This window comes from Heterodontus francisci, chromosome 41 (genome assembly GCF_036365525.1).
Source record: "Heterodontus francisci isolate sHetFra1 chromosome 41, sHetFra1.hap1, whole genome shotgun sequence".
Lineage (NCBI taxonomy): Eukaryota > Metazoa > Chordata > Chondrichthyes > Heterodontiformes > Heterodontidae > Heterodontus > Heterodontus francisci.
Window position 1 is genome coordinate 28,046,463 of NC_090411.1, and position 12,785 is coordinate 28,059,247.

Sequence of the window (12,785 nt, forward strand, 5' to 3'; positions counted from 1 at the left end):
ATCTTAACTTTGCTCATTCTTCCCCGGTGCTTCTAAACTGGGGGGGGGGGGGGGGTGGGGGGGGGTGGGTGGGATGGGTCTCCACATCCCCTTCCCTCCTTCTACAACCTAGAGGCTTTTAAAGAGCAGGCTAGGTGTTATGTAATCCAGACGTACCCCCTTTATCATCTGTGACACTCCATACTCCAGGTTTTAGCCCTTCCCCGACATTTCTTATTGGAGAGCTAGTGCATTGACATCCTTGATATTCTCCACTCTGTCATGGAATAGTGAGCCAGTCTGTGCTGGCACAGTCATGATGGGCTGAAAGGCCTGTTTCTGTGCTGTATATAACTCTATGACTCTAAAGTTAGGAGTCACTCAGTTACTGAGCAGAAGTAGCATTTGGCTTGCAATGCATTCTGGGAGACTGCTGAGTGAGCGGTCAGAGGGCAATTCAGAGCAGCATTGACCATAGGGACCAGACAAGGCCATTCAGCCCCTCCAGCCTATTGCGCCATTCAATTAGATCACAGCTGACCTGCACCTCAACTCCGTTTAGTCCCCTGTACTCCACATCCCTTATTACCCTTTACCCACTCCTAATTCTTGTGTTCTTGAGGAATTTCTTCTCTCAAAAGGGTCATTAGTCTGTGGAATTCTCTTCCCCAGAGAGCAGTGGAGGCTGGGTCATTGATGGATTCAGGGCTGAGTTAGATAGATTTTTGATTGACAACGGAGTCAATGGTTATATGGGGGGTAGACAGGAAAGTGGAGTTGAGGCCACAATCAGATAAGCCATGATCTTATTAAATGGGAGAGTAGGCTCAAGGGGCCAAATGGCCTACTCCTGCTCCTAATTCTTGTGTTCTTATGTTTTACCCAACAAAAATCCCAAGTCTTGAAAACTCTAACTGTTCCCCCAGGATCCACTGTCTTTTGAGGGAGAGAATTCCAGATTTCCACCATTCTTGGTGTAAAAAAAGTGCTTCCTGATTCACCCCTGAATAGCCTAGCCCTTATTTTATCAACAAGTCATAGATAAAGGCAAAGGAGGCTGTGATAGAGAGAACGAGAGAGCACTTGGAGGTCAGAGGTCAGAGGTGATGGTCAGCTAGCAGACGAACAAATTATTTCCTGTACCGTATCCAGGACTGAGGGAAGTATTAGAAGGAGCTTCCTGGGAAATGGAGGCAGGATTCAGGTCCAGGAATGCGGTCACTCTGGAATACTCCAATTTCCAATTGGCACCAGGGGCGATTTCTCAAGTCTCTCTCTGCAGTGTAGTCACACTGTAAAAAACGATAAAAATGGTTTCTTAAAATAGTAAAATTCCTGTGCTACCCAGTTCTCTCTCCATAGATGCTGCTTGACTTGCGGAGCTTTTCCCAGTATTATCTGTTTTAATTTTTTATAGAACTCCATTGATCATAAGGTAACCATCGCAGTGCCTCTCGGGTCTTCAGTTGCCAACCCTCCAGGACTGCCCTGGAGTCTCCAGGAATTAAAGATTAATCTCCAGGACCATGTTGCCGGCAACATCCTGGGACCAAACTACTAGGGTGATCAAACATATTCTGTTTTTTTGTTTTAAATGTAATTTATTGTTAAAAAAAATATTGGAAATGGAGGAGGAAAAGGCTGGTTGGCAACTGGAGACAGGAGTTCATGAAACCTGCAGGAAGATGTCCAACCAGAATTGGCAAGCCTCATCAGGTTCCCTGTCTCTTTGGGATCTGTGACAGACAGAGGAATTTCATTTTTTTTTTAAAACAGCCGATAACATCTTAATCTAAGAATAATTTGTTTCTCCATTCAAAAGCAGCCTGGTAGGATGAGAGAACAGGGGAAAATGACACAACATACAAATACAGAAAGCCCTGATAATCACATCCTTATACTCTTGGATTACTCTATTTATTTATTTATTAATTATTCTTTCAATTTTACTTTTTAAAAACAAAGTTCCTCACTTTTGTTTCTTCAGAAGATTTATATTAAACAGTTCATTAATTATTGTCCATTCTGTTTTATATTTATCGATTACTGGTCATATTTATATAATTTACTAATGACATATTTTATAGAATTTATTAATTATTTTAAAACTGTTTGTTTTATATAATTGATTAAAAGTCATTATGTTTTATATAATTTTTGATCCATAGATTATTAAATATATTAATTTTTGGTCATCATATTTTTGTGTATTTAAGGATCAGTATATATTATATAAAATTATTAGTCATTATAAACTGTATAGTTTATTAATTAAAGTTAGATGTGGGAATATGATGCAGAGGCAATGACAGAAATGTGGCTTAAAAATGGTGAGAACTGGGTGCTTAATATTCAAGGATATGAAGTGTTCGGAAAAGATAGGGAAGGAAAAAAGGGAGGTGGGGTGACAGTGCTGATTAGGGAAGATATTGTAGTGTTGGAAAGAGGGGATGTCTTTGAGGGGGCAAAGGCAAGTATCCATCTGGTTAGAGTTGAGAAGCAGAAAGGGTATGATCACACTACTGGGGATAATCTATCGGCTGTCAAATAGTGAGAGAGAGATAGAGGAGCAGATCTTCAGGCAAATCAAAGAGCTGTGCAAGAACTATAGAGTGGTGATACTGGGGTACTTTAATTAGTAAAATATCGATTGGGATAATGTTAGAGTAAAGGGTGAGGAAGAGGAGGGAGTTCTGAAATGTTGTCAGGAGAACTTTGTTGACCAGTATGTTCTCAGTCCAACTAGGAAGGAGGCACTGCTGGATCTGGTGCTGGGAAATGAGGTGGACCAAGTGCCTGTGGGGGGGGGGGAGCCATTGGGTAAGAGCGATCATCGTATCATAAGGTTTAGATCAGTAATGGAGAAGAGCAAGGAAGAATCTAAAATAGAACGTCTAAATTGGAAGAAGGTTAACGTCAATGGGATGAGAGGGGATCTAGCCAGGGTAAAATGGAACCAAAGACTGACAGGACAAACTGTAACAATGGGTGATCTTTAAGGAGGAGATGTTTCAGGCACAGGTTAGGTACATTCCAATGAGGGGGAAATGTAATGGAACCAAAGCCAGGGCTCCTTGGATGACAAGGGAGATAGAGAATATGATGAAAGAATAAAAGAGGGTGTATAATGCATGTCAGGTGAATTTTTCAAGCAAGAACCAGGCCAAATACAATCAGTTGAGAGAGGAGGTGAAGAGGAAAATTAAGACAGGCAGAGAGAATGTGAGAATAGAATGGCAGGAAACATAAAAAGGAACCCAAAAATCTTCTCCCAGCATGTAAATAGTAAGTGGGCAGTAAGAAGCAGGGTGGGCCTATTAGGGACAAAGAGGGTGATATATATTTAGAGGCGCAGGGCAAGGCTAGAATACTTAATGAGCACTTTGCAGCGGTGTGTACTAAGGAAGAGAATGCTGACAAAATATCAGTAGAAATGGAGATGGTCGAGGTAATAGATGAGGTGAAAATTGATAGGCAGGATGTACTGGAAAGGCTGGTTATGTTTGGATTGGATACATTGCGTGGTCTGGATAGCTTCCCAAGGACTCGCTCTGTTTCCTTTGCCTAAGTGACCCTGTTGCCAGGTGTGAACCCGAGCAGTGGGCGTCAAGGTGACCTTAGAATTGGGCGACTGATACAATCGCACGGAGCCCCCAGTGAATATTTAGTATCGTTACCTAGTGAAATGTAAGGGCCCCAAACCTGAAACATCGCACAGGCCCCTGCCCTGCAAACACCACCCCTGGCCAAGAGGCTATTCGATAGTAGGGGCAGCACAGCTGATTCCAACCTATCCCCGCATGCTGTTCATACACCTTCACACACTTCACAGCAGTGCTCAATAGGAATGAGGACAATTTTATTTGTGCTCCTCTCTAACCCGGGGACACTGATCCCAACTGTAGCCTCTCGTAACCCAGCGCCAGCTAAGATCAACCAACTCAGCTCTGTCTAGCTCTGATCCACACTGAGGGGGTTCATGTGAATAGATCTTTGAAGGTGATAGGACATATTGAGAGAGTACTTTGCAAAGCATATGGGATCTTGGGTTTCGTAAATAGAGGTATTGAGTACAAAAGCCGAGATGTTATGCTGAACATTTATAAAGCTCTGGTTCGGCCACAACTAGAGTACTGCATCCAGTTCTGGTCACCACACTTTACGAAGGATGTGAGAGTCCTTGAGAGGGAGATTTGCCAGAACTGTTCCAGGGATGAGGGATTTTAGCTACTAGGTTAGGTTGGAGAAGCTGGGGTTGTTCTGCTTGGAGCAAAGGAGATTGAGGGGAGATTTAATAGAGGTGTACAAGATTATGACAGGTTTAGAGAAGGTAGACAAAGAAAAGCTGTTCCCATTAGCTGATGGTACAAGGACTCGGGGACACAGATTTAAGGTTTTGGGCAAGAGATGCAGGGGGGAATGTGAGGAAGAAGTTTTTTTGCCAAGCGAGTGGTAGTAACTGTGAACTCGTTGCCCACGTGGGTGATGGAAGCAGAGACAATCAATGATTTCAAAAGGAAATTGGATGGGCACTTGAGGGAAATAAACTTGCAGGGTTATAGGGATAGAGTGGGGGGAATGGGACTGATTGGATTGCTCTACAGCGAGCCAGCGTGTACTCAATGGGTAGAATGGCCTCCTTCCGTGCTGTTGTGACTACACGATCGGTATGTTTACCAGCTGAACCCATTAAAGGCTATTTTTGCCTGAAAACGATTTTGGTCCTTTAAGCAGTTGTCGGACAGTCCAAGAACTCTGTGGATTTTTGACTGGGTTATTCCACTTCCTTGCCAGCTGCTGGCATTGATCTATCAGCCCAGGAGGCACCATTTTATCTGACGGTGGGATGCTGCAAGGAGACAGGAGCAGGGATGGGTTGGTCAGAAACTGAAAAGCCGACAGAGCGAGATCCCCCCAGCCCAAGTAGCCATGGAGTGAGCCCAGAGGTTCGGTACGTCACCCAGCCGAGGATCGCGTGAAGCCATCACACGGCCTATAGTCACGCACAGTCGTCACGCGACTAACAGTCACGTGAAGGCATGACAAAGAAGGATATTATTTCCATAGAGGGAGTGCAATGAAGGTTCACCAGGCTGATCCCTGGGATGGCAGGATTGTCCTATGAGGAGAGATTGAGGAGACTGGGCCTGTATTCTCTAGAGTTTAGAAGAATGAGAGGTGATTTCATTGAAGTGTACAAAATTCTTACAGGGCTCGCAAGGTCGATGCAGGAAGGATGTTTCCTCTGGCTGGTGAGTCTAGAACCAGGGGACACAGTCTCAGAATAAGGGGCAGGCCATTTAGGACTGAGATGAGGAGGAATTTCTTCACCCAGAGGGTGGTGAATCTTTGGAATTCTCTACCCCAGAGAGTTGTGGCAGCTCAGTCATTGAGTATATTCAAGACCGAGATTGATAGATTTCTAGATATTAAAGATATCAAGGGATATGGGGATAGTGCAGGAAAATAGTAGAAGATCAGCCATGGTCTGGTTGAATGGCTAGAGTGGCTGAATGGCCTACTCCCACTCTGATTTCCTGTGTCCAAAAGTAATACAAAACCAAATGACAGTCACACACGGTTCTCATGCGACTGAAGGACATGTTAAGCCCATGCATCAAAGCCAAAGAAGCTGGAGGCAGTAAAAAAAAAACATACAGTACTCACACGGGCAGTTTTCAGAGTCGTCCCTTGCCTTACCCTCCCCTTCCCGGTGACAGGCTGTGCGCAAACGGAGCTACATTGCCCGCTGGACTCAGAACCGGGAGCAATGCCCGGACTGCGCTGCTGGACGCGGAGACTGACCGGAGTCCCGTCTGCGACTAGAATCAGGGTGCTAGGGAATCACATATTGGGAGCGCAGTCCAGTTAACACACGGTCAACTTCTTAACAGAGAACAGCTTCGTCCCAATGATCTGATCCGTCAATGTTTTATGCCCTAAACTCACACTGTTCTGGGCTTTCTGCCTTTTTTAATTGTTTGCTAATTGCAAGTTTCCTTTAACAGGAAAATAAGACATCCCCTTTTAGCTAGACTTCAATACAAAACGAAAAACAAAATGACTTAGTGCTTTGTTAGTTCACAAAGCAAATCCCTTCTTTAATTTTTACAGATACTGGAATCTAACCTATATCCTATTATTCTATAAAATAAAAGTCTTATTACCTGTGTCTGTCCTCTGGAGTTTTGCTGAAGGTTTCCTGCTGGTGCTAGAGGCTGTTTAAAATGTCTCAGCTTATAAAGTTGAGGGCTTAACGAGGAGGTATTAACTGATTTTTTTTTAAAGAACCGTAAAAACAAGCAACGCAGATAGAAAACAGCGAGAGAGAGAGAGAGATGTCAGGAAGTGATAGAGTTTCCTGCCTTCAGCCCTAAGAAAGGAAGTGGGGTTGAGAAGTGGCGTTCGAACTGAGCAGATGTTTATTCTGTCAAGAGAAAATACACACACACAAGCTGCTCTGGCACAAAACAGGAAACCACTGGGGTCATTAGGGGATTGGTTCTTTGCTCATGCAACCGCCTACAGACTCTGGAGAAGGTGAAGGGACACCACCCCTGCTATTCAAATGTACCCTGATCTTTTTTGAGAGTAAAGAACTTGCATTTGTATGGCGCCTATCAGGACGTCCCAAAGCGCTTTGCAGCCAGTACATTTGGAAGCGTGGCCGCTGTTGTCATGTCGGCCGCACGGCAACTAACTTCTCACCTGAAAGACGGCGCCTCTGACAGTGCGGCACCCCCCCTCAGTGCTGCGGTGGGAGTGACAGCTCGGATTTGGTGTTCAGTTTTCTGGAGAGGGACCTGAACTCACAATCTTTTGACCGAAAGGCAAATGGCCTACCCACTGAGCCTGATATCTCATGCCTGGTGGTGCAAGCTGTTCGACCCTGAGGGGCAGTGCCAATGTCAAACTCGATCCTGTCTTCGTGCATTTTCCACCGGCAGTGACTGAGTGACTGGACAGTGAGCACGAGCTGCCTGTTCTCTCCCCCACCCACCCTCCCATCCTAATTTCAAGGGGAGGACAAGACCATTAGTAGCTGCTCTCAACCCCGCCCCCCCCCCCCCCCCCTCCCCACAGACACACCCCTCCCCACCTCACTGCTGCCCTGGCAGAGATTGGCTTATGTACCTCCAAGTCAGGATGACATTGTACAGTATCTCCCCATTGTGGCAACTCACAATACATTTAAAGCCCATGGATTTGCCAGGACAGTCTTGTTTTACAGGCTCTTTTGCCAAACATGCCAGCACATTGTGCCAATCCCCCAAATACCCCCTCCGCCGCTTATGTCAACCCATTTGACAACACATAATGTGTTTCCTCTCCAGATTCCCCCTGCTCTAGCAGGCTGAGCCTGAAATCTGCACTTGATACCTCCCAGATCAAGATTGGGTGGGGATTCAACCAACTCGTCTTCGTCTCCCAATTTTCTCCCCTCGCCTCTTCCATCCCCCCATTCCCTCACACTGCTGACCCCTCCCAGGAGACGTACATCACAGACAGCAGCCACAAAGTCCCATTTTGCACTCAGTTCCTGACCCTGAACCCCTTACCACAGCTGCCACTACCGCAGTTTGTGTTATCAGTTCCAGAGCTGCATCATTGAGGGAGGCAATGAATGAAATAACTTACCAGAAACGATGATCTTGGAGTGATCTCCGCCTCAGTATGTTACAAGTCGAAAACAACCCTCGCTAAACCATCTACATAACAGGAGGTAGGAAGTTAATGGTGTATCTGAGGGTCAAATCAGATGTCAAATAACCACAGAGAGAGATAAACACTTCAGGGTGAGCATTGCTTAAGGGACCGTCTGCAAATTTCATACTACAAAAAAAAAAGACTTGCATTTATATAGCACCTTTCATGACCTCATGATGTCCTAAAGTGCTTTACAGCCAACATAGTCACTTTTTGAAGTGTAGTCACCGTTGTAATGTAGGAAACGCAGCAGTCAATTTGTGCACAGCAAGCTCCCACAAACAGCAATGTGATAATGACTGGATAATCGCTTTTAGCGATAGGTAATGATAGATATTGACCAGAACACTGGGGAGAACCTCCCTGCTCTTGTTTGAAATAGTGTCATGGGATCTTTTACCTGAGAGGGCAGATGGGGCCTTGGTTTATCGTCTCATCCGAAAGACGGCACTTCCAACACTGCAGCACCCCCTCAGTGTGTCCCTGATATCTCCAAGTGCGCAGTGTTCAATTTGAGGGACTGGCAGAGTGGGGGGGTGGGGGGTGGGGGGTGGTGTATTCCTACAGGAATCACAATGACACGGATTGAATATCCTGCCCCTTCCCTGAGGATAGAGCTTAGGGGCTGGATGTTATGTTGCTGCCACCTAGTACAGCGGCGGCCGTAAAAGATGGCGGCCCGCACGCGCAGGTTTGGCTCCCCGTAGCCTCTGCGATTTTATACGCGGCAGCTCATTAACACGGCCAGGGCAGACCGTCCCACCCCACCTCCGGTGACATGTAGGCAACGGCATCCGTCCAACTGCGAAGGGGCCAGCACCATCTTTAAAGGGGGACCAAAGTGATAAAATTTAATTTACATATTACACATCTGCACTCCCCTCACTCACACCCCCAAAGAATAATCGAGTCATTAACAGCCCATTCCACCACCACCCCCCCCACCCCCCACCACCGAAAAAAACTTTGATTCAGATCGCGACCTTTCCCCCCACCAGTCCAAAGAGTTTGACCCCGCTCCCCCCACTCCCGCATTGAGAAACCTACCTCCTCCCCCCTCCCCGCAGGTGTTGCACCTCGTTTCCCCGGATGGGGATTCGAAGGCACGGTAGTGCCGGCTGCCGGGATGAAGATCGCAGTGGGATTTCAGGAGGCGATGGGATCATCATTAAGTTAATTTATTTGAGTATTCAAATTCGGGTCCCGCCGCCGAGTGGCCGGGGGGAAGAGCGGGGAAGCGCCATGAGGCCTCGCCACTGCTGGCAAGATCGGGACGGGTCCTGCCGGCTTCGAGGTCCATGCCCGGCCTCATCCAGAGCCATCTTAATAATCTCCCCCCCAAGCCATGGAATCCGACGTCGAAGCCCCTATACAATCCAGCCATAGATGTGTGAATGCACGGCCGTCAATGTTGGCGCTGGGGATTGGTTGGGAGAGTCGGAGAAAGAGAGTTCTGGATGGGGAAGGGGAGGTTGACGGCCTGGAGGATGTGGCAGAGATGGCAAGAGGCAAAGCCATGAAGGGGATTAAGCACAAGGAAGAGAATTTTAAATTGGAGGTGCTGGGGGACTGGGAGTGAGCAAGGGCAGGAGTGATTGCTGAGCGAGACCTGGTGAGCGATGGGACACAGATTTTCAGACAAGTGGAAATTTACAGAGTGTGGAGAATGGGAGACGAGGCAGGAGAGCGTTTTTGGCAGTTCGGCTGGAGACAGGCGATAGTACTGAGGGGGAATTCAGCTGTCTCCATGACAGAGGGGATATGGAGTCAGAATCGAACACCGAGGCAGCTGAGACTGGAGGTGAAAGTGAAGGTGAGGGCGCGAAGTTCATGTCAGAGGCTAAGGGTGACGGAGTCTGACATTTTGAGCTGCTCCCACCCTCAAGTCAGCTGACATTTCCCCCACACAGTAGCTCACTGATGCCCCTGACGCCTATGTGGCTCTATGCATGTTATTTAACACCACCTACTCACTCCAAATACTGCAAACGCAGTTAGAACCTCCACAGCATTTGTTCAACTGTTAACCTCAATGACTAAGAGCAGAGGCCAATGATAAGCACTGCAGCCTAACTCCATTCTTGCACTGCACCGATTTTCATCGCTCCACAATTGGTGGCCGCGCCTTCAGCTACCGAGGCCCTAAAATCTGCCACACCCAATCCTGTCCTCAGCCTGGAAGCCATACACGTGGCACCTCTTCATAAGGGGTCACCAGATTTCCGTCCAAGCTAGGTCCTTATCAGTGTTCAGCCAACTGGCCTTAGCCGTAGGGCAGCCAATGTGTTGATCCAATTGCTCTGAGTAACCCCTGGGTTAATTGCTGGAGGGGAAGACCAGTTGGGATTATTGATCCCAAATGCACAGGGGGACCATCTTAACTTCGGCAGATCTGTTAATCCCAGCTGGATAAATCATGACATCCCAACGAATTTAAGGATTAGTCTTTGAGGTTTTTGGTAGTTTTCAGACAATATCATTTCCTGGAGCCTTTTTGCTGCAAAAAAAACACATTATTAAAAATAGAAGACACACCCGTCAAAGCATTCCTTGACATAAACAGAAACAGCCATTTATTATTTGTTACATTTCGCTTTGCTTCTGTGAGCAAACAAAAAAATTATTTGAGAATTAATTGTGGGGCGGTAAAACACAAAATGGCCTCAGGGTTGGCATCTTACCCAGAGTGCACCACGGGAAGGAAAAGGAGCTCCCCCTGGTGGTGAAAGTAAAACAGTGCAACGACTGGGCCTGAATCCGGCAAATATGGATGGGTTGGCTCAGTGACGGGCAACCCTGTTAGTGAATCAGTACATTCTGGAAGTGCATCTCACTGAGTTAAAACACTAGGCACGAGATCCCGGGTCCATGTCGCGTGACATTCATCAGCAAAAATAAAGTTTCTGGAGGCCTGGCAATGTGTGTGCAGTGATAATATTTAACCCTCAACCATCACCTGAACAAAAAAACTATCCGGGGTCATTATCACATTGCTATTTGTGGGATCTTGCTGTGTGCAAATTGGCTGCTGCGTTTCCTACTGTGCAACAGTGACTACATTTCAGAAAGCACTCCACTGGCTGTAAAGTGCTTTGAGATATCCGGAAGCCATGTTGTTGTTGATGGAGTTGCTCTCCCTCCTTTTTGCCCTGACCTCCAGTTGTCATCGCCCTTCTCTGGAAGCAGGGCAGTGCAGGGCCTGAATCTTTGACTGTATCGCCAACCTGCGTTTCAACCCATTGATTCTCCGGAGGCACACTGAGCCTGGCTGGTTAACGCGTGGGTTGTACTCGAGTGGAAGGGGAGAGTTGATTGAAATTCCTCTACTTCCTGATAAAATTGTAAAACCTTTCCAAAGTATCACACAGCTCAAGGGGAGATCAGAGGATCAGCCTGATGGCAGAACTGCTTTGAAACTGTCTATTGTCTCGCGCATCGTGACATCATCTTTAAAGGTCTGTTCCCCCCCCCCCCTCTCCACTGTGTAACTGATCAAAGCTTAAAGATTTTATGAAACACAATTTAAACCGACTCCATACTAGGCTCGTGTATCTGATTGAGAGATGTGCTGGTACGATGCATGACAGGAGTTTGGAAATACCTGGGAGAGACAAAGAAAAACAGCAAAAGAAAAAGGCAAAGAAAAACCCTCGAACATTCCTCTCCAACTGCCTCAGCCAATCAAAACCAATCCAGGATATCACATGGACCGATATTGTGAGTAAAGACACTTATCCTCTATATGATGCCTGCCCCAGTCAGAAGCAGCTTCAACTCCCACTTGAAAGCAACACTGAGACTCAGCACCTACTGCACCAGACAGCAACGCGCTCCAGAGGTTAACTGAAGAAGGACATAAGAAATAGCTGCAAGAATAGGCCGTTCGGCCCCTCATGCCCATTCTGCCATTCAATAAGATCACGGCTGATCTTTGACCTAGAACACCATTTGCCCGCCCTATCCCCAAGTCCCTTGGTTCCTTTGGAGTCCAGATGGACCGAGGTCTTTGAGAGTATATGAGTAGGTGAGGTTCTTTGGATTCTGGTTCCCAGCCAAGCTGGCCCTCCAGTTTTTGTGCGGGAGTGAGAACAGGTTCGGAGCTGGCTGCGAAGCCCCCAGTGGTTGAACAGCCAGCCGACACTCACCATCCAGGCACACGCGCAAAGAATGGAGCCCTGGCCGAGGTACTGGAGGAAAGGGGATGTTGTCCTCCAGCACCACACAACAGGGCGGGAGAATTGTGCTGTCATGTATAGGGGCAGTGGAACTTGCACTGGGAGAGCAATGGAAGCTGGTGAGGATTTTCTCTAATGTCTCACTGCTATCTTGCTCCAACTGCAGCCCCATTTCCTGAGCAAGGGACAATAATAATAAGATACAGGGTGCTCAGCTGTAAGACATGGTAATGCAATGAAATTCAAAGCAGCCCAAATGACAAATGAGGCACCTAGCTCACACCAGGTCCTGTACACCCAACACCCTCTGTGCTCACTGACCTACATTGGCCCCCGGTCTGGTAACGCCTGAACTTTAAAATTCTCGCCCTTCTTTTCAAATCCCTCCACGGCCTCACCCCCTCCCTATCTCTGTAATTTCCTCCAGCCCCACAACCCTCCAAGACCTCTGCATTCCTCTAACTCTGGCCTCGTGAGCGATCTTCGATTTTAATCGCTCCACCATCAGCTGCCTGGGCCCTAAGCTCTGCAATTGTTTCCCTAAGCTCTGCAGTTCTTTCCTTCAACCTCTCTGCCTCGCTACCTCTTTAGTCCTTTATGTTGTTCCTTGAAACCAAATCTTTTGGTCACCTGCCCCAACTATCTCCTTATGTGGCTCGGTGTTAAATTTCGTTTGATAACGACTCTGTGAAGTGTATGTTTTACTATGTTAAACACTATAGAAATACAAATCGGTTTTTTGTTTCATGTTGTACGCCACTGAGTGATAAGAAATGAGACCAACCTGAAAATTATTAATGAGAAAATAATCAGTTTCGTCGCTGAAACGGACTCCAACTGTTTTATTAATTTTAATACTTGGAACAAAAGCAATTTCAATCTGGTCCAACCTCAAGAGCTCGGCAGATATTGTAGCTCTTATCA

At 46.8% G+C, this 12,785-nt stretch overlaps 1 protein-coding gene and 1 long non-coding RNA gene across 5 annotated transcripts in view; one reads left to right on the forward strand and one right to left on the reverse strand.

The window, feature by feature from the left end:
* LOC137353396 (uncharacterized) overlaps nucleotides 1-6,378 on the reverse strand; it is a 31,039-nt gene extending 24,661 nt beyond the window's left edge. For all 4 annotated transcript variants that reach the window (XR_010969851.1, XR_010969848.1, XR_010969849.1 and 1 more), the window contains exons 1-2: nucleotides 6,147-6,378; nucleotides 1,123-1,271 (exon numbers count right to left, since the gene is read on the reverse strand). This is a non-coding gene — a long non-coding RNA (uncharacterized lncRNA). The remainder of the gene's footprint in view (nucleotides 1-1,122; nucleotides 1,272-6,146) is intronic.
* Nucleotides 1-12,785, forward strand: part of LOC137353395 (tumor protein p53-inducible protein 11-like) — a 117,725-nt gene that overhangs the window by 76,717 nt on the left and 28,223 nt on the right. The window lies entirely within an intron of this gene.